The 21,654-nt window shown below is 39.0% G+C and overlaps 1 protein-coding gene and 1 long non-coding RNA gene across 3 annotated transcripts in view; one reads left to right on the forward strand and one right to left on the reverse strand.

The window, feature by feature from the left end:
- ESCO2 (establishment of sister chromatid cohesion N-acetyltransferase 2) overlaps positions 1-21,654 on the reverse strand; it is a 188,122-nt gene that overhangs the window by 101,834 nt on the left and 64,634 nt on the right. The gene's annotated exons all lie outside the window — the stretch shown is intronic.
- Positions 1-21,654, forward strand: part of LOC129649859 (uncharacterized) — a 27,979-nt gene continuing 6,325 nt past the window's right edge. The window contains exons 1-3 of one of the 2 annotated variants that reach the window (XR_008713313.1): positions 1-117; positions 1,610-1,748; positions 3,676-4,895. This is a non-coding gene — a long non-coding RNA (uncharacterized LOC129649859). Of the gene's footprint in view, positions 118-1,609; positions 1,749-3,675; positions 4,896-21,654 lie in introns of those variants that run through there. The other variant, XR_008713314.1, reaches the window with a different exon arrangement.

The raw sequence follows: 21,654 nt of genomic DNA on the forward strand, positions 1-21,654 counted from the left end.
ACACTCACAGCATCCAATCACACACGGTCTTCTTGCGAGATGATGATGCTCCAGAACTTAGCTCGTATCCGACCCTGCCTCCTAGTCCACTGATGGGTTAGGAAGAAGTGTTTGTAGGTAAGACAAAAAAAAAAAAAAAAAGCTTCCCAGATATACTGTATGGTGAGGGAGAAGTGGTTTTCTATGGTAAATCTTCCCTTTGCATTTTTTTTTTTTTGGAAACTATTTTTTTGATTGATTGATTTGTTTTCGGCCACTATGGATGACTTTGACAGTTTTTTTTTTCCTTTATCCTGTGTCTTTTCTCTCCCTTTCCTTCCCTCCTTCCTCATCATATGTGATCAGCCATCAGGAGTACAACACAACATCCACTCTTGTAGATGAAAATACTTTTAGAGTGCAAACTGCACATAGGTCACTGATTACAGATACAGTGACTGGTCACAGAATCCAGTTCAGGCCATCATTTTTAGTTAGAATTCCTGAAGGACAGGGACATTCAATAAGTATTTTTAAATGATTGAAAGTTTCCTGAGTTGCTGTATCATTCCGGATGCACTCAGAAGCAGAAATAACACCGATTATTCAGATAGAATTTAATATAAGGAAGTGTGGACTTGTATAAAGTGGTCCATCAGAGAAAAGGCAAGAAGAGAACCCAAAGGTGTCACGAGGCAGCAACTTTAGAAAGCAGGGCTGGTGAACAAAGGGTCTAGACTGAATTACTGAAACTCAGAAACTTAAAGGAAGGGCCCATGAGGCTGAAATGCAGATGTTTGAAGAAAGGGCAGGGGGCTCGGCTCAGCTGACCTGGTATCTCCAAGCTCAGAGAAAAGGATCAAGACCTGTGAGAAGGGCCACCAGTTAGTTATCTGGTATCAGTGTTTCCAACAGGAGAGGGGAGGGGAATGCAATCAGGCTGTTTCTATGTTGGACAAACTTTGAACTGGATTCAGCTGCTGTTACTGGTGAAGAAGGGAGATTGAAGAATGAAAGCTCACAGGAAGCAGATGGGGAGGAGAGAGTCTTTTCTCCTTCTCCAGACTTCCATTTCTGTCTAGTGACCCCTCTCTCTGGGCAGAGTATAACTGGAAATCAGGTGAAGAAGCGAGTCCTGGCATTACACAGCAGGCGTTGAGCAGAGTGCAAAGTTTGAAACAAAAAGACAACAGCTTAATAACTGATTCAGTAGGTCTGACAGGTAACTCAGAACTGACTCTCCTGAGACCACTGTGTGATGGTTTAGTCAGTCAGTCATGTTGGACTCTTTGTGACCCCATGAACTGTAGCCTACTAGGCTCCTCTGTCCATGGGATTTCCCAGGCAAGAATGCTGGAGTGGGTTACCATGCCTTTCTCCAGAGGATCTTTCCAACCCAGGGGTCGAATCTGGGCCTCCTGTATTGCAGTCTCTTGCCGTCTCCCCCTACCCCATTCTCTCTCCCTCTTTCTCTTCCTCCCTTCCCAGAAAAAACTTGTTTTGTTCATTAATGTGCAGAAAAATTGTGGGGGAAGCTGCTTTGCAGAGAGGGAGTGTGGCTCTATTCAGGGATAATGACATTGAGATCAGGCTCTGAGTTTCTGCTGTCTTATGATGGCTTCTTTCCTAGGCAGGATCTTCTTGCATTTTCAGGCAAATGGCCCCAGCCACTCCAGGCTCTTCAGTCTTCTGACCTTCTGCTACCCCATAAAGAGAAAGTGCCTCTTTTCTCATATGTTCAGCAAAAGTCTGGGTGCTGATGCTGTTTGGTGAGTAAGTCCTGCCTGGGTAACATGTCCATTCCTGCAGAGGGTGTGTCCAGAGTAGTGGTATTCTCACTGGTCACACCTGAGTCACTGGTCCACTCTGGGGGGAAGGCGGGTGGTGTGGTCAACCCTATTTGAACCACATGGAGTGATTAAAGGTGTTTATCCAAAGGAAAATAGGGTGTTGTTACCTGAACAAGAGGCAGTGCATGCTCGGTAAACTAACACAACAGCTATATGCTCTCGGCAGCAGGGGTGCTGAATTTGCAGGTTGAAGCCACAGAGACCAGCAGGAAAGGAATTCTGGGAGAAAGAGATGGTAAAAGCATCAGTCTTGGAGGTGGGCTGGAGACAGTTTATCTAGCAGCCTGGGCCTCCATGATGGCTCATGAGGCCCCATAATGTCCAAGGAGGAGAAGGGCCTCTTGCCCTCTGTATTCTTTTTAAAATAACATTTTCATCATCATCACCATCACCATTATTTGTCTTTTAAGTTTTTATTAGCAAAGATTTTCTATTACTCAGCTGTAAAAAAGAAGGAAATAATGCCATTTGCAGCAACATGGATGGACCTAGAGATTATCATACCCAAGTAAAGTAAGTCAGACAGAGAAAGACAAATATCATATCATATCAGTTCAGTTCAGTTCAGTTCAGTCACTCAGTCGTGTCCGACTCTTTGTGACCCCATGAATTGCAGCATGCCGGGCCTCCCTGTCTATCACTAACTCCCAGAATTCACCCAGACTCACGTCCATCGAGTCAGTGATGCCATCCAGCCATCTCATTCTCTGTTGTCCCCTTCTCCTCCTGCCCCCAATCCCCCCCAGCATCAGAGTCTTTTCCATTGAGTCAACTCTTCGCATGAGGGGGCCAAAGTACTGGAGTTTCAGCTTTAGCATCATTCCTTCCAAAGAAATCCCGGGGCTGATCTCCTTCAGAATGGACTGGTTGGATCTCCTTGCAGTCCAAGGGACTCTCAAGAGTCTTCTCCAACACCACAGTTCAAAGGCATCAATTCTTCGGCGCTCAGCCTTCTTCACAGTCCAACTCTCACATCCATACCTGACCACTGGAAAAACCATAGCCTTGACTAGACAGACCTTTGTTGGCAAAGTAATGTCTCTGCTTTTGAATATGCTATCTAGGTTGGTCATAACTTTTCTTCCAAGGAGTAAGCGTCTTTTAATTTCATGGCTGCAGTCACCATCTGCAGTGATTTTGGAGCCCCAGAAAATAAAAATCTGACACTGTTTCCCCATCTATTTCCCATGAAGTGATGGGACCGGATGTCATGATCTTAGTTTTCTGAATGTTGAGTTTTAAGCCAACTTTTTCACTCTCCTCTTTCACCTTCATCAAGAGGCTTTTTAGTTCCTCTTCACTTTCTGCCATAAGGTATTGCTTATATATGGAATCCAAAAACATGATACAGATGAACTTATTTACAAAACACAAATAGACTCATAAACATAGAAAGCAAACTCATGGTTCCCAGAGGGGAACTGGAGTAGGGGGAGGTGTAAATTAGGAGTCTGAGGTTAAAATATGCACATTCCTAAAAAAAAAAATGATAATCAACAAGGACCTACTGTGCAGCATGGGGAACTATACTCAGTATCTTGTACTAACCTATAATGCAAAAGAATCTTAAAAAAGATTTATATGTGTGGATAATTTTAACTGAATCACTTTGCTGTAAACCTGAAACTGACGCAACATTGGAAATCAACACTATTTCAAGAAAAAATTTTTAAAAAATTAAAAAAAGAGAAAATTTCCAACATACACAAAGGTAAAGTGAATAGTGAACTCCATGTTCCCATCACCCAGTTTTCCAATTATCAAGTGTTTTCCCAATAGTGTTTGATTTGTCATATCCCATGGAGTATTTTAAAAACGTATTTATTTATTTGTTTGGCTGCTCCAGGTCTTAGTTGCAGCACACAAGATCTTCAGTCTTCATTGGGACATAAGACTCTTTGTGGCAGCATGTGGGATCCAGTTCCCCAACTAGGGATCGAACACAGGCCCCCTGCATTGGGAGCACAGAGTCTTAGCTATTGGACCAAAGGGAAGGCCCTCACATGGAGTATTTTAAAGCAAATCCAAGACATTAGATCATTTCACCTCTAAATATTTCAGATGTGTACCCCTGAAGAAAACCATAATCACAATATGTTATCACAAGTAATAGTTTCTTAAATGGTCTAATCGTAAATCTATGTTAAAATTTCTATGATTAAAAAAAAATGTCTTTATAAGTTGGTTAGTTTGAATTAAAATCTGAAGTCCATGCATTGCATTTGGTTGCTATGTCTCTTGAGTTTCTCTTTTCATTACACTTTGACTTGAAGATGAATTTGAAGTCTTTTTAAATCTGTAACATTTCCTCTTTGCTTTACTTTTCTTGAGCCATCTGTTGAAGAAGCTGAGTCATTCTGGCTTTGACTGGCCCGACATGTCAAGATGATGCAGATAATATTAACATGTGTCTTTAGAGCTATTGTATGTAATGTGGGAGATGGACCTAAAGGCTTGATTTTAATAAGGGTCAATTTTTCCCCTTTTCTTTCTACCTTTCTTGTTTTTTTTTTTTTCTTTTTTGACAAGTTTATTTTATAGGCGGAACTATGTACTTTCTATTGCCTCGTATCAGGAGGTGTGTAATATCTGATTCTCCTAAAGGGAATAATTTCTTTTATTAAAATTTGTATTGGAGTATAGTTGATTTACAATGTTGTATTTGTTTCAAGTGTACAGCACAGCGAATCAGTTGAACGTATATTAAAGGGAATACTTTCAATGCAATCTTTATGAAAGATTTTGCTGTAGACTTTTCAGGGTAGATACTATCTTTTAGGTATAAAAGTTCCCTTTTATTCCTAGTTTGATAAGATTTCTTAAGTCAGGAATGGATGCTTAACTTACTAAACGCTTTTTCTGCATCTGTTTATCTATGTTCTTTTCTGGTTTTGGTAACAAGAGTTTCTCTCCTTCTAGGATAAATTGAGGAATTCTCCCTATTTTTTCTGTTCTCTGTAAGAGTTTGAGTTGGATTAGAATTGCATGTTCTTTGAATGTTTTCATTGAATTTGCCTCTAAGTCTTTCTGCGTGGGCTGAGTGTTTTCTTTGGGGGGGGGGGTATTTTAAACCACTGAATCAATTTCTTGAATGGTTTCTGAATATTCAGGCTTTTGACTTCATAAGTCAGTTTTGGTGAGTTGCACTTTTCTATGAATTTGTTTGTTCCATCTAAGTTTTCAGATTTATTGGCATCAAATGTTCATGATACCTCCTCTTTATGTCACCTTCTTCATTCCTAATATTCTTTATTTATGTCTTCTTCCATTTTCCTTGATCAATATTGCCTAGTGTTTATCAATTTAATTAGTCTTTTAAAAGATCTTCACTATTCAACTGTCTTTTTGCAATTTCATTAATTATTGCCCTTTATTATTTCTTTCTCTCAGGTGGCAAAAGTGATAAAGAACCCGCCTGCCAGTGCAGGAGACACAAGAGATATGGGTTCGATCCCTGGGTTGGGAGCATCCCCTGGAGAAAAAAACAGCAACCCACTCCAGCATTCTTGCCTGGAGAATCCCACGGACAGGGGAGCCTGGCGGGCTGCAGTCCATGGGGTTGCCAAAAGCTGGACACAATTGAGTGCATAACACACTCTTTATGTGTATTTCTGTGTACATCTTCAAACTTTTTAAATTGGACACCTGACTCATTAATTTTAGCCTGTCTTTTTTTTCTATTTTTAATATATGTTTAAGACGATTCATTTTCTCCCCAAGTATGCCTCAGCTACACTCCTCAACTTCTGAGACTTAGTCTTTTTATTATCAAATAATTTTAAAATAGTTTATTTCAGTCCAGTCTTTATTATACTTCTTTTTTTGACTCAGGTTTTATAAGTGAATTTCTACTTTTGTATGATTTTTTAAAAAATGAGTGTCAATTTACATTCAGTGAAAAGCACAGACCATGTGTATATAAGTTTTACCAAATCCATAAATCTGTATAGATTACACATCTATCAATATATAGACCATGGCCGTGACAGCAAAAAGTTGCCTTATGCTTTTCGCATCAATACGTGCTCTTCCTCTACACAACATAAGGCAGCAACCCTTCTCATCTTTTAGCATCATACAGCAGCTTTACCTCTTCTAAAATTTACCATAAATGGAATCACACTGTATGGATTTTTTTTTGGTGTCTAACTTTTTTCTTCAATATAGCCTTTTTTTTAGTGTTCCTATGATGTTGCTTGTAGTTTTGTTTGTTTGTTTGTTTTGCTTTCCTTTCCTCCTTGTCTTAGTCCTCATCCCACGCCCTCTCTCCACTCCTTCTTTTGAGTGGTTTATATTCCATTGCATGAAAATACCACAATTTATTTATCCATTCCCCTGTTAGTGGATATTTGGGCTGTTTCCAGTTTTCAGCAATTATGATGAAGGCTGCTATGAATGTTTTTGTGTAAGTCTTTTTGTGGAATATGTTTTTATTTCTCTTGGGTAAATATCTAGGGATGGAGGTGTTGAGTCATAGAGTAAGTGCTTGTTTGCCCTTACAGGAAACTGCCAGTTTCCCAGAGATGTTCTTCCATGTTCACACTCCCACCAGGAACACCCTCACTAACACTGGATGCTCTAAGTCTTTTTATTTTTAAAAATGTATTTATTTATTTATATGTTTGGCTGCGCTGGGTCTTCGTTGCGGCATGTAGGCTTTCTCTGGTTGTAGCGAGCGGGGGCCACTCTTTGTTGCGGTGCTTGGGCTTCTCATTGCAGTGGCTTCTCTTTTCGCCGATCACGGGCTCTAGGGTGCGAGCGCTCAGTAGTTGTGGTACACGGGCTTAGTTGCAATGCAGCGTGTGGAATCTTCCCAGACCAGGGATGGAACCTGTGTCTCCTGCATTGGCAGGCAGATTCTTATCCACTGTACCATCAGGGAAGTCCCAGGCTTTTTAATTATTTTAGTGAGCAAGGTGTGGTATTCTAGTTATTTTTTGTAATCAGTTTTATTGATGTATGATTTGCATACAATAAAATGCATACATTTTTAAGTATATAATTTGATGAGTTTCAACAAATGTCTACAACTGTATCACCACCAACCCTAATAAAGATATACAATATTTCCATCACCTCACAAAATTCCTTCATGCTCCTTTTCAGCCAATTACACTCTATTTCTGCTCCAGATAACACTACACTGATTCCTGTAGCCTGCCAGGCTCTTCTGTCCGTGGAATTCTTCAGGCAAGAATACTGGAGTGGGTAACCATTCCCTTCTCCAGGGGATCTTCCCTACCCAGGGATCTAACCAGGGTCTCCTGATTTGCAGGCAGATCCTTTACCATCTGAGCCACCAGGGAAGCCCCAAGCTTATTCCTACCACTTTTGATTTGTTTTGCCAATTCTAGAATTTCATATAAATGGACGCATACATGAGATACTCTCCCTCTCTTTTTTGGTATGGCTTCTTTCACCCAGCATAATTATCTTCTTTTTTTTAATTGCTGAATGGCATTCCATTGTATGGATGAACCACAACTTGTTTATCCAGTCTCCTGAGAGTGGATATTTTGTTTGTTTTTACTTTTTGCCCTTCATAAATAAACCCTTTTATGAATGTTCTTGTGCAAATGCTTTTTGGATATATGTTTTTATTTCTCTTGGATAAATTCCTAGGAGTGGAATGACTGCACCATACAATAGGTATATGTTTAACCTTTTAAGGAACTATCAAACTGTATTTCAAAGAGATTGTATCATTTTATATTGCCATCCTAACAATTGACATGGCCTGTCTTTTTAATTTTAGCTATTCTAACAGGCATGTAGTGATATCTCATGGTGGGTTTACTTTGTTTTTTCCTAATCACTAATCATGTTGATCATTTTTTCATGAACTAATGTCTTTTGTGAAGTGTCTGTGCAGGCATTTCACCTATTTTTATGGGTTGTTTATCTTCTTGGTACTGAGTTACAAGAGATATGCATATATTTTTAAATTATTTGTCAAATATTTTCTTCCAATGTGTAACATGCCTTATTATTTACTTAACTGGCTCTATTAATGTGAGATTTTAATTTTATGAAACCTACTTTATTAGATTTTTCTTTTATGGCTAATGTAATTCTTTGGCACTCCAAGATCATGAAGGTTATTTTCCTACATTTTATTCTAGAAGCTCTATAATTTTAGTTTTGATCTTTAGATCTTGATCCTCTTGAATTAATTTTTGTATATAATATGAAGTAGGGGTGAAGATACATATTTTTTTCCATTTAGATATTCAACTGTTCCAGTACCATTGTTGAAGAATCTTTCTTTTTCTCATTGGTTTCTTTTGGTGCCTTTGCAAAAAAAAAACAACTCAGTTGACCATTTAATATTGAACTTTTTCTTGACTACTCTTGTTCTATTTGTCTGTCTATCTTTGTGCCAATACCATACTGTTTTGACTACTATATGTTCATAGTAACCACTGAAATCAGGCAATGTAAGCCCTCCAAATTAGTTTTTTTTCCCAATAATTTTTTCTCTTATTTTTTTGCTATTCTATGTTATTTATATTTCCTTGTATCTTTTAGCATCAGCTGCTAATTTGTTTGGGATTGCATTGACTGCATATCAATTCAGGAAGAATGTATGATATTGAGTCTTCCAATCTGTGAACATGTAATCTCTACATTTATTCTGGTCTTTTAAAATTTCTGTGAGCAACATTTTATAATTTTATATGTAGATATTTTATACATATTTTGTTAAATTTATTCCCAAATATTTTGTGTTCTTTGGTGCTCTCATAAGAGGTTTGTTAAATATCACTTTTCAATTTTTGGTAATTAGTCTATAGAGATACAACTGATTTTTATATATTGACCTTGTTACTGTGCCCTGATAAGCTTTTTTTTTTTTAGTAAAAGTAAAGGTTTTTCTTTTTTTTTTGTAAATTCCTTAGGCATTTCTATAGATAGCATTGTTATGCTTATAAACAGAGACAATTTTGCTTCTTTTCTAATCTTTATATTTCCTTTGCTTATCTTATTTCACTGGCTAGGACTTTCAATTAAATGTTGAATGCAAGTGGTGAAGGTCTACACTCATGTCTTGTTTTTGATTTTAGAAAGGAAGCACTTGGTCTTTCACCTTTATGTATGTTGTTAGTTGAAGGATTTCCATTAGACTTAATCAAAATTTGAAGTTTCCTTTGAGTCCTGTTCTGCCAAGGGTTTTAATTTTAAATTGTTTTTGGATTTCAACAATTGTTTTTGCATCCACTGAGATGATCAAATGATTTTTCCTCCTTTATTCTGTATGTATGATGAACTATATTAGTAGATTTTCAAATGTTGAACTTATTAGCATTACTGTGATAAACCTCACTTAGTCATGATAAATTACCTTCTTTATATATGACTAGATTTGATTTTCTAGTACTGCTAGTTCAATTTAAATTTTTTTGCATTTAAATTCATTAAATAAAGGAGAAATATTGGTCTATGATTTCATCTCCTTACAATACTTTATTGCTTCTCTCCTCTTTTGAAAAAGTCTGTGTAAGATTGATATTTATTCCTTAAATGTTTGAAATAAATACAGAAGAAACCATCTAAGCCCAGAGTATTCTTTAGATAAAAATTTAAACTATGAATCCAATTTTTAAAAATATATATAGTGCTATGGAGTTTTTTTTATTATTTTATATTAGTTTCTGTGGTTTTTGTCTTTCAAAGGATTCTTCCATTTCACCTAGACTCTTGAATTTAGTGGTATAACCATGCTCAAAATATTCCTTTATTATCCTTCACTGTCTGTAGGATCCATAGTACGGCCCCTCTTTCATTCCTAAAACTCTTCATCAGTTTAACTAAGAGTTTATCAATTTTATTTATATTTCAAAGAACCAACTTTTGACCATGTTGATTTTCCTTATTGTTTGTTTCTTATTTTATTGATTTTTGACTTTAATCTTTATTGTTTTCCTGAAATGTCCTATGCTTTTACATTTCTTTTTCTAGCCTCTTAAGCCAGAGACATAAATCAATGATTTAAAAAGCTTTTTTTCTATCTTAATATAGTCATTTAAAGCTCTGAATTTCCTGCTAAGCACTGCTTTATCTGCATCCAACAAATGTTGGTGTGTTTGTGATTATAATATCAGTTCAGGATGCAGTGTTCTCATGTCATTGGGTCCAACTGGTGGATGAAAAGTGAAAATGAAAGTCACTCAGTCATATCCAACTCTTTGCAACCCCATGGACTATACAGTCAATGGAATTCTCCAGGCCAGAATACTGGAGTGGGTAGCCTTTCCCTTCTCCAGGGGAGCTTCACCAACCCAGGGATCAAACCCAGGTCTCCCGCATTGCGGGAAGATTCTTTACTAGCTGAGCCACAAGGGAAGCCCAAGAACCCTGGAGTGGGTAGCCTATCCCTTCTCCAGGGGATCTTCCCAACCCAGGAATTGAGCCAGAGTCTCCTGAATTGCAGGTGGATTCTTTACCAACTGAGCTATGAGTAGTATTGTTCAAATCTTCTATATTCTTACTGCTTTTCTTCTTATTCTTTTAAGGAATGTTAAAAGAGATAAGGATAAGAATAAAAGCTTTTTCTTTTAGGCTTTGGTGCTGTGGCTTTAAAGTGAGCTTACGATTAACCTACAGATGCCTGTGGATTATTGCCATGTGTATTCCAACCAACCACTCAGGGGAAACTGTGCAGATTTCTAGGGCTCCTTCTTTGCTCAGCTACCTCCTGCCCAGTACTCCTGTCTGGTACCCAACTCCAAGCTGCCTTGACAACCCCAAACCCTGACCTCTATTTCATCCACCCTATGGAACTACTGCTGCCCGTTTGGGCCCTCTTCTCTGGGGGGGTGGTTTGGAAAGCGTTCTGGGCAGGAAGCCTCAGTGAATCTGCAGCTCACCCTCCTGTACTGAGCATAGTACATGCAAGTAAGTAAGTGCTAGCAAGTACAAACAGCTAGCAGCAGCTTGGAAATGTTGAATGAGTGAACAAATTCAGTGGGATGCCCACTCTGCCGATTCAGTTTCTAAATGTTTCTATGTCTGGAAGAAGGTTGCTCTGCGAAGCTGAGGTAAGAACAAGATGGATGATGGGGAGCAAGGAAATTCCAGTTTATAAACTTTGGAGTCAGGCTTTTGGGGGGAATTTAGAGGTTTTGACAGTTTAGAAAAAGAAGCAATTGTCAGGTTATAAATCTGGATACAATTATCATGTGCAGATTCTTTCTTCCTTTCATTTAAGGGAGCTCTGCCTCGTCACAAGGAACAACTTCAGAAACAGTAGAGTTGGTTTAGGGCAATGGTGTTCAAGTATTTTTTTTTTTAATTTTTTTTTTTTTAAAAGGAAACTTTAAAAAAATATATAAATTTATTTTTTTTAATTGGAGGCTAATTACTTTACAATATTGTATTGGTTTTGCTATAAATTAACATGAATCTGCCACGGCTGTACATGTGTTCCCCATCCTGAACACCCCTCCCACCTCCCTCCCCATACCATCCCTCTGGGTCATCCCAGTGCACCAGCCCCAAGCATGCTGTATCATGCATCAAACCTGGACTGGCAATTCGTTTCATATATGATATACATGTTTCAGTGCCATTTTCCCAAATCATCTCACCCTCGCCCTCTCCCACAGAGTCCAAAAGACTGTTCTATACATCTGTGTCTCTCTTGCTGTCTCGCATACAGGGTTATCGTTACCATCGTTCTAAATTCCATATATATGCATTAGTATACTGTATTGGTGTTTTTCTTTCTGGCTTACTTCACTCTGTATAATAGGCTCCAGTTTCATCCACCTCATTAGAACTGATTCGAATGTATTCTTTTTAATGGCTGAGTAATACTCCATTGTGTATATGTACCACAGCTTTCTTACCCACTCATCTGCTGATGGAAATCTAGGTTGCTTCCATTTCCTGGCTGTTATAAACAATACTGCGATGAACATTGGGGTACACGTGTCTCTTTCAAGTCTGGTTTCCTTGGTGTGTATGCCCTGCAGTGGGATTGCTGGGTTGTGTGGCAGTTCCATTTCCAGTCTAAGGAATCGCCACACTTTTCTCCATAGTGGCTGTACTAGTTTGCATTCCCACCAACAGTGTAAGAGGGTTCCCTTTTCTCCACACCCTCTACAGCATTTATTGCTTGTAGACTTTCGGATAGCAGCCATTCTGACTGGTGTGAAATGGTACCTCATTGTGGTTTTGATTTTCATTTCTCTGATGAGTGATGTTGGGCATCTTTTCGTGTGTTTGTTAGCCATCTGTATGTCTTCTTTGGAGAAATGTCTATTTAGTTCTTTGGCCCATTTTTTGATTGGGTCATTTATTTTTCTGGAATTGAGCTGCAGGAGTTGCTTGTGTATTTTTTGAGATTAATTCTTTGTCAGTTGCTTCATTTGCTATTATTTTCTCCCATTCTGAAGGCTGTCTTTTCACCTTGCTTATAGTTTCCTTTGTTGTGCAGAAGCTTTTAAGTTTAATTAGGTCCCATTTGTTTATTTTTGCTTTTATATCCAATATTCTGGGAGGTGGGTCATAGAGAATCCTGCTGTGATTTATGTCGAAGAGTGTTTTGCCTATGTTGTCCTCTAGGAGTTTTATAGTTTCTGGTCTTACGTTTAGATCTTTAATCCATTTTGAGTTTATTTTTGGGTATGGTGTTAAAAAGTGTTCTAGTTTTATTCTTTTACAAGTGGTTGACCAGTTTTCCCAGAACCACTTGTTAAAGAGATTGTCTTTTCTCCATTGCATATTCTTGCCTCCTTTGTCAAAGATAAGATGTCCATAGGTGCATGGGTTTATCTCTGGGCTTTCTGTTTTGTTCCATTGATCTATATTTCTGTCTTTGTGCCAGTACCATACTGTCTTGATGACTGTAGCTTTGTAGTAGAGCCTGAAGTCAGGCAGATTGATTCCTCCAGTTCCATTCTTCTTTCTCAAGATAGCTTTGGCTATTCGAGGTTTTTTTGTATTGCCATACAAATTGTGAAATTATTTGTTCTAGCTCTGTGAAAAATACCCTTGGTAGCTTGATAGGGATTGCATTGAATCTATAGATTGCTTTGGGTAGTATACTCATTTTCACTATATTGATTCTTCCAATCCATGAACACGGTATATTTCTCCATCTATTAGTGTCCTCTTTGATTTCTTTCACCAGTGCTTTATAGTTTTCTATATATAGATCTTTTGTTTCTTTAGGTAGATATATTCCTAAGTATTTTATTCTTTTCGTTGCAATGGTGAATGGAATTGTTTCCTTAATTTCTCTTTCTATTTTCTCATTATTAGTGTAAAGGAATGCAATGGATTTCTGTCTGTTGATTTTATATCCTGCAACTTTACTATATTCATTGATTAGCTCTAGTAATTTTCTGGTGGAGTCTTTAGGGTTTTCTATGTAGAGGATCATGTCATCTGCAAACAGTGAGTGTTTTACTTCTTATTTTCCAATTTGGATTCCTTTAATTTATTTTTCTCCTCTGATTGCTGTGGCCAAAACTTCCAAAACCATGTTGAATAGTAGTGGTGAAAGTGGGCACCCTTGTCTTGTTCCTGACTTTAGGGGAAATACTTCCAGTTTTTCACCATTGAGGATAATGTTTGCTGTGGGTTTGTCATACATAGCTTTTATTATGTTGAGGTATGTTCCCTCTATTCCTGATTTCTGGAGAGTTTTTATTATAAATGGATGTTGAATTTTGTCAAAGGCTTTCTCTGCATCTATTGAGATAATCATATGGCTTTTATTTTTCAATTTGTTAGTGTGGTGTATTACATTGATTGATTTGCAGATGTTGAAGAATCCTTGCATCCCTGGGGTAAAGCCCACTTGGTCATGGTGTATGATTTTTTTAATATGTTGTTGGAGTCTGATTGCTAGAATTTTGTTAAGGATTTTTGCATCTATGTTCATCAGTGATATTGGCCTGTACTTTTCTTTTTTTGTGGCATATTTGTCAGGTTTTGGTATTAGGGTGATGGTGGCCTCATAGAATGAGTTTGGAAGTTTACCTTCCCCTGCTATTTTCTGAAAGAGTTTGAGTAGGATAGGTGTTAGCTCTTCTCTAAATTTTTGGTAGAAATCAGTGTGAAGCCGTCTGGACCTGGGCTTTTGTTTGCTGGAAGATTTCTGATTACAGTTTCAATTTCCAGGCTTGTGATGGGTCTGTTAAGATTTTCTATTTCTTCCTGGTCCAGTTTTGAAAAGTTGTACTTTTCTAAGAATTTGTCCATTTCTTCCAAGTTGTCCATTTTATTGGCATATAATTGCTGATAGTAGTCTCTTATAATCCTTTGTATTTCTGTGTTGTCTGTTGTGATCTCTCCATTTTCATTTCTAATTTTATTGATTTGATTTTTCTCCCTTTGTTTCTTGATGAGTCTGGCTAATGGTTTATCAATTTTATTTATCCTCTCAAAGAACCAGCTTTTGGCTTTGTTGATTTTTGCTATGGTCTCTTTTGTTTCTTTTGCATTTATTTCTGCCCTAATTTTTAAGATTTCTTTCCTTCTACTAACCCTGGGGTTCTTCATTTCTTTATTTCCTAGTTGCTTTAGGTGTAGAGTTAGGTTATTTATTTGACTTTTTTCTTGTTTCTTGAGGTAAGCCTGTATTGCTATGAACCTTCCCCTTAGCACTGCTTTTACAGTGTCCCACAGGTTTTGGTCACATGGACTACAGCCTTGTCTAACTCAATGAAGCCATACTGTGTGGGGCCACCCAAGACGGGCAGGCCATGGTGGAGAGGTCTGACAGAATGTGGTCCACTGGAGTATGGAATGGCAAACTACTTCAGTATTCTTGCCTTGAGAACCCCATGAACAGTATGAAAAGGCAAAATGATAGGATACCGAAAGAGGAACTCCCCAGGTCGGTAGATGCCCAATATGCTACTGGAGATCAGTGGAGAAATAACTCCAGAAAGAATGAAGGGATGGAGCCAAAGCAAAAACAATACCCAGTTGTGGATGTGACTGGTGATAGAAGCAATGTCCGATGCTATAAAGAGCAATATTGCATAGGAACCTGGAATGTTAGGTCCATGAATCAAGGCAAACTGGAAGTAGTCAAACAGGAGATGGCAAGAGTGAACATCATTCTAGGAATCAGAGAACTAAAATGGACTGGAATGGGTGAATTTAATTCAGATGACCATTATATCTACTACTGTGGGCAGGAATCCCTTAGAAGAAATGGAGTAGCCATCATGGTCAACAAGAGTCTGAAATGCAGTATTTGGATGCAGTCTCAAAAACGACAGAATGATGTCTGTTTGTTTCCAAAGTAAACCATTCAGTATCACAGTAATCCAAGTCTATGCCCCAACCAGTAATGCTGAAGAAGCTGAAGTTGAACGGTTCTATGAAGACCTACAAGACCTTTTAGAACTAAACCCAAAAAAGATGTCCTTTTCATTATAGGGGACTGGAATGCAAAAGTAGGAAGTCAAGAGATACCTGGGGTAACAGGCAAATTTGGCCTTGGAATATGGAATGAAGCAGGGCAAAGGCTAATAGAGTTTTGCCAAGGAAATGCACTGGTCATAGCAAACACCCTCTTCCAACAACACAAGAGAAGACTCTACACATGGACATCACCAGATGGTCAACACCCAAATCAGATTGATTATATTCTTTGCAGCCAAAGATGGAGAAGCTCTATACAGTCAGCAAAAACAAGACTGGGAGCTGACTGTGGCTCAGATCATGAGCTCCTTATTGCCAAATTCAGACTTAAATTGAAGAAAGTAGGGAAAACCACTAGACCATTCAGGTTTGACCTAAATCAAATCCCTTATGATTATATAGTGGAAGTGAGAAATAGATTTAAGGGACTAGATCTGATAGAGTGCCCGATGAACTATGGATGGAGGTTCATGACATTGTACAGGAGACAGGGATCAAGACCATCCCCAAGAAAAAGAAATGCAAAAAAGCAAAATGGCTGTCTGGGGAGGCTTTACAAATAGCTGTGAAAAGAAGAGAAGCGAAAAGCAAAGGAGAAAAAGATATAAAGCATCTGAATTCCGAGTTCCAAAGAATATAAAGGAAAGATAAGAAAGCCTTCTTCAGCGATCAATGCAAAGAAATAGAGGAAAACAACAGAATGGGAAAGACTAGAGATCTCTTCAAGAAAATTAGAGATACCAGGGGAACATTTCATGCAAAGATGGGCTCGATAAAGGACAGAAATGGTATGGACCTAACAGAAGCAGAAGCTATTAAGAAGAGGTGGCAAGAATACACAGAACTATTAAAAAAAGATCTCATGACCCCAGATAATGATGGTGTGATCACTGACCTAGAGCCAGACATCCTGGAATGTGAAGTCAAGTGGGCCTTAGAAAGCATCACTACGAACAAATCTAGTGGAGGTGATGGAGTTCCAGTTGAGCTCTTTCAAATCCTGAAAGATGATGCTGTGAAAGTGCTGCACTCAATATGCCAGCAAATTTGGAAAACTCAGCAGTGGCCACAGGACTGGAAAAGGTCAGTTTTCATTCCAATCCCAAAGAAAGGCAATGCCAAAGAATGCTCAAACTACTGCACAATTGCACTCATCTCACACACTAGTAATGTAATGCCCAAAATTCTCCAAGCCAGGCTTCAGCAATATGTGAACTGTGAACTTCCAGATGTTCAAGCTGGTTTTAGAAAAGGCAGGGGAACCAGAGATCAAATTGCCAACATCTGCTGGATCATGGAAAAAGCAAGAGAGTTCCAGAAAAACATCTATTTCTGCTTTATTGACTATGCCAAAGCCTTTGACTGTGTGGATCACAATACACTATGGAAAATTCTTCAAGAGATGGGAATACCAGACCACCTGACCTGCCTCTTGAGAAACCTATATGCAGGTCAGGAAGCAACAGTTAGAACTGGACATAGAACAACAGACTGGTTCCAAATAGGAAAAGGAATACGTCAAGGCTGTATATTGTCACCCTGCTTATTTAACTTATATGCAGAGTACTTTATGAGAAACGCTGGGCTGGAAGAAGCACAAGCTGGAATCAAGATTGCCAGGAGAAATATCAATAACCTCAGATATGCAGATGACACCACCCTTATGGCAGAAAGTGAAGAGGAACTAAAAAGCGTCTTGATGAAAGTGAAAGAGGAGAGTGAAAAAGTTGGCTTAAAGCTCAACATTCAGAAAACGAAGATCATGGCATCTGGTCCCATCACTTCATGTCAAATACATGGGGAACCAATGGATACAGTGTCAGACTTTATTTTTTGGGCTCCAAAATCACTGCAGATGGTGACTGCAGCCATGAAATTAAAAGACGCTTACTCCTTGGAAGGAAAGTTATGACCAACCTAGATAGCATATTCAAAAGCAGAGAGATTACTTTGCCAACAAAGGTCCTTCTAGTCAAGGCTATGGTTTTTCTAGTGGTCATGTATGGATGTGAGAGTTGGACTGTGAAGAAAGCTGAGCGCTGAAGAATTGATGCTTTTGAACTGTGGTGTTGCAGAAGACTCTTGAGAGTCCCTTGGACTGCAAGGAGATCCAACCAGTCCATTCTAAAGGAGATCAGTCCTGGGTGTTCTTTGGAAGGACTGAGGCCAAAGCTGAAACTCCAATACTTTGGCCACCTCATGCGAAGAGTTGACTCATTGGAAAAGACTCTGATGCTGGGAGGGATTGGGGGCAGGAGGAGAAGGGGACAACAAAGGATGAGATGTCTGGATGGCATCACCAACTAGATGGATAGTTTTGTGAACTGCGGGAGTTGGTGATGGACAGGGAGGCCTGGTGTGCTGTGATTCATGGTGTTGCAAAGAGTCGGACACGACTGAGCGACTGAACTGAACTGAACTGAACAGGTTTTGGGTTGTTGTGCTTTCATTTTCATTCATTTCTATGCATATTTTGATTTCTTTTTTGATTTCTTCTGTAATTTGTTGGTTATTCAACAGCGTGTTGTTCAGCCTCCATATGTTGGAATTTTTAATAGTTTTTCTCCTGTAATTGAGATCTAATCTTACTGCATTGTGGTCAGAAAAGATGCTTGGAATGATTTCAGTTTTTTTGGGTTTACCAAGGCTAGATTTATGGCCCGGGATGTGATCTATTCTGGAGAAGGTTCCGTGTGCGCTTGAGAAAAAGGTGAAATCATTGTTTTGGGGTGAAATGTCCTATAGATATCAATTAGGCCTAACTGGTCTATTGTGTCATTTAAAGTTTGTGTTTCCTTGTTAATTTTCTGTTTAGTTGATCTATCCTTTGGTGTGAGTGGGGTATTAAAGTCTCCCACTATTATTGTGTTATTGTTAATTTCCCCTTTCATACTTGTTAGCATTTGCCTTACATATTGCAGTGCTCCTATGTTGGGTGCATATAGATTTATAATTGTTATATCTTCTTCTTGGATTGATCCTTTGATCATTATGTAGTGTCTCTCTTTGTCTCTTTTCACAGCCTTTGTTTTAAAGTCTATTTTATCTGATATGAGTATTGCTATTCCTGCTTTCTTTTGGTCTCTATTTGCGTGGAATATCTTTTTCCAGCTCTTCACTTTCAGTCTGTATGTATCCCTTGTTTCGAGGTGGGTCTCTTGTAGACAACATATATAGGGGTCTTGTTTTTGTATCCTTTCAGCCAGTCTTTGTCTTATGGTTGGGGAATTCAACCCATTTACATTTAAGGTAATTATTGATAAGTATGATCCCGTTGCCATTTACTTTATTGTTTTGAGTTCGAGTTTATCCACCCATTTTGTGTTTCCTGTCTAGAGAAGATCCTTTAGCATTTGTTGGAGAGCTGGTTTGGTGGTGCTGAACTCTCTCAGCTTTTGCTTGTCTGTTAAGCTTTTGATTTCTGCTTCATATTTGAATGAGATCCTTGCTGGGTACAGTAATCTGGGTTGTAGGTTATTTTCTTTCATAACTTTAAGTATGTCCTGCCATTCCCTCCTGGCCTGAATAGTATCTATTGAAAGATCAGCTGTTATCCTTAAGGGAATCCCCTTGTGTGTTATTTGTTGTTTTTCCCTTGCTGCTTTTAATATTTTTTCTTTGTGTTTGATCTTTGTTAATTTGATTAATATTTGTCTTGGGGTGTTTCACCTTGGGTTTATCCTCTTTGGGACTCTATGGGTTTCTTGGAGTTGGGTGATTATTTCGTTCCCCATTTTAGGGAAGTTTTCAACTATTATCTCCTCAAGTATTTTCTCATGGTCTTTCTTTTTGTCTTCTTCTTCTGGTACTCCTATGATTCAAATGTTGGGGCGTTTAACATTGTCCCCAAGGTCTCTGAGATTGTAATCATTTCTTTTAATTTGTTTTTCTTTTTTCCTCTCTGATTCATTTATTTCTACCATTCTATCTTCTACCTCACTAATCCTATCTTCTGCCTCCATTATTCTACTATTTGTTCCCTCCAGAGTGTTTTTTATACCATTTATTGCATTATTCATTATATATTGACTCTTTTTAATTTCTTCTACATCTTTGTTAAACCTTTCTTGCATCTTCTCAATCCTTGTCTCCAGGCTGTTTATCTGTGATTCCATTTTGTTTTCAAGATTTTGGATCATTTTCACTATCATTATTCAGAATTCTTTATCAGGTAGATTCTCTATCTCTTCTTTTGTTTGATTTGGTGGGCATTTATCCTGTTCCTTTACCTGCTGGGTATTCCTCTGTCTCTTCATCTTGTTTATATTGCTGTGTTTGGGGTGGCCTTTCAATATTCTGGCAGTTTGTGGAGTTCTCTTTATTGTGGAGTTTCCTCACTGTGGGTGGGGTTGTATGGGTGGCTTGTCAAGGTTTCCTGGTTAGGGAAGCTTGTGTTGGTGTTCTGGTGGGTGGAGCTGGATTTCTTCTCTCTGGAGTGCAATGAAGAGTTCAGTAATGAGTTATGAGATGTCAATAGGTTTGGAGTGACTTTGGGCAGCCTGTATATTGAAGCTCAGGGCTGTGTTCCTGTGTTGCTGGAGAATTTGCATGGTATGTCTTGCTCTGGAACTTGTTGGCCCTTGGGTGGTGCTTGGTTTCAGTGTAGTTATGGAGGCATTTGATGAGCTCCTATCAATTAATGTTCCCTGGAGTCAGGAGTTCTCTGGTGTTTTCAGGATTTGGACTTAAGCCTCCTGCTTCTGGTTTTCAGTCTTATTTTTACAGTAGCCTCAAAACTTCTCCATCTATACAGCACTGATTATAAAACATCTAGGTTAAAGATGAAAGGTTTCTCCACAGTGATGGACAGCCAGAGAGGTTCACAGAGTTACTTGGAGATGAGAAGAGGGAGGAGGGAGATAGAGGTGACCAGGATGAGATGAGGTGGAATCAAAAGAGGAGAGAGCAAGCTAGCCAGTAATCATTTCCTTATGTGTGCTCCACAGTCTGGACCACTCAGAGATATTCATGGAGTTATACAGAGACAAGAAGAGGGAGGAAGGAGACAGAGGTGGCCAGGAGGATAAAGGGGAAGTCAAAAGGAGAGAGACAGATCCAGCCAGTAATCAGTTCCCTAAGTGTTCTCCACTATCTGGAACACACGAAGAGATTCACAGAGTTGGGTAGAGATGAGAAGGGGGAGGGAGGAGATAGAGGCGACCCGGTGGAGAAAAAGGAGAGTCCAAAGGGGGAGAGAGCGGTCAAGCCAGTAATCTCGCTCCCAAGTAAAAATGGGTACTGAAGATTGGATTCTTAAAGGTAGGAAATTGATAACAAATACCAAAAAGCAAAGATTAAAAATGTAGAGTAGAGGTTGGATTTTTAAAAATTCAATATTAAAGAAAAAAAAGTCACAAAAATTATAAAATATATATATATATATATATATATATATATATATATATGAAGTTTGCTTTAAAAAATAGGGTCTCTCCCTCTTTTTGCAAAGTAATAGTAGGTTATAAAAATGAAAATTAAAAGAGTAATAGAGGACTTAAAATTAAAAAAATTAAAGAATGATCATAAAAATAGTAAAAATATATCTAGGACTTCTCTGGTGTTGTTGTGGGCAGTGTGGGTTCAGTTCATTTTTGGATAGTTCCTTGATCTGGTTTATATTTCTCAGATCTATAGGCCCCTTCCTATGCAGTCAGTACTAACTATAGGGTTTTAATCTATTGGACCTGTCACTTTCAAGGAAATTCCCTCTGTTTTAGCTTCTTCTGTTTGCTAGTCTCTTCAGTGTCTAATTTCTGCCCTGACACAAGGGGGCGGTGGTGAACACTTTTTTTAGGATCACTTGTTCAGTCGTGCTGTGGGGAGGGAGGGACGCTGAAAACAAGTAACACTGGCATGTGCTTGCAGTGTCTTGGCCACACTGGGTTTGCCCCCGCTCACGGTGTGTGTACTTTCCCTGTCTACACTGCTTATGCTCTAGGTTGCTCTGCTGGGAACTGTCTGAGGCTGAGCCCTGGGTTGTATGCACTTCCCAGGTCTAAGCCGCTCAGGTTCAGGTACTCCAGTAGTCCTCAAAGGCGCAGACTAGGTTGGGCCTGCATCTTGTGCCCTTCCCAGGTCTGAGCAGTTCAGGTGACCAGGTGTTTGGTGAGCACAGTCACTGCGACTTATTGCCTCCCTCGTCCCTGTGGCTCGGTTTTCTGGATGTACAACAGGCACACCTTCTCAGGCAGATGTTGACTGTCCAGAATCCCAAGAAGTCTTGGTTATCAATGAAGCCTGCTTGCAGTTTGGTAGATAATGCCTCTCTGGGGCCGCGATTTCCCCCTTCCGGCTCTGGCTGCCCTCGCCTGCCTATTACCGGAGGGGGATGGGCCGGTCTGCAGCTGGCTAGCTCTGCTCCGTCCTTTGTTCTGTGAGTGGGCTTGGTGGTGTCTTAGGTTAGGGCTTTTTGCGTGGTAGCTATCTCACAGTCTGGTTTGCT

This window comes from Bubalus kerabau, chromosome 4, assembly GCF_029407905.1.
Source record: "Bubalus kerabau isolate K-KA32 ecotype Philippines breed swamp buffalo chromosome 4, PCC_UOA_SB_1v2, whole genome shotgun sequence".
NCBI classification, from domain to species: Eukaryota; Metazoa; Chordata; class Mammalia; order Artiodactyla; family Bovidae; genus Bubalus; species Bubalus kerabau.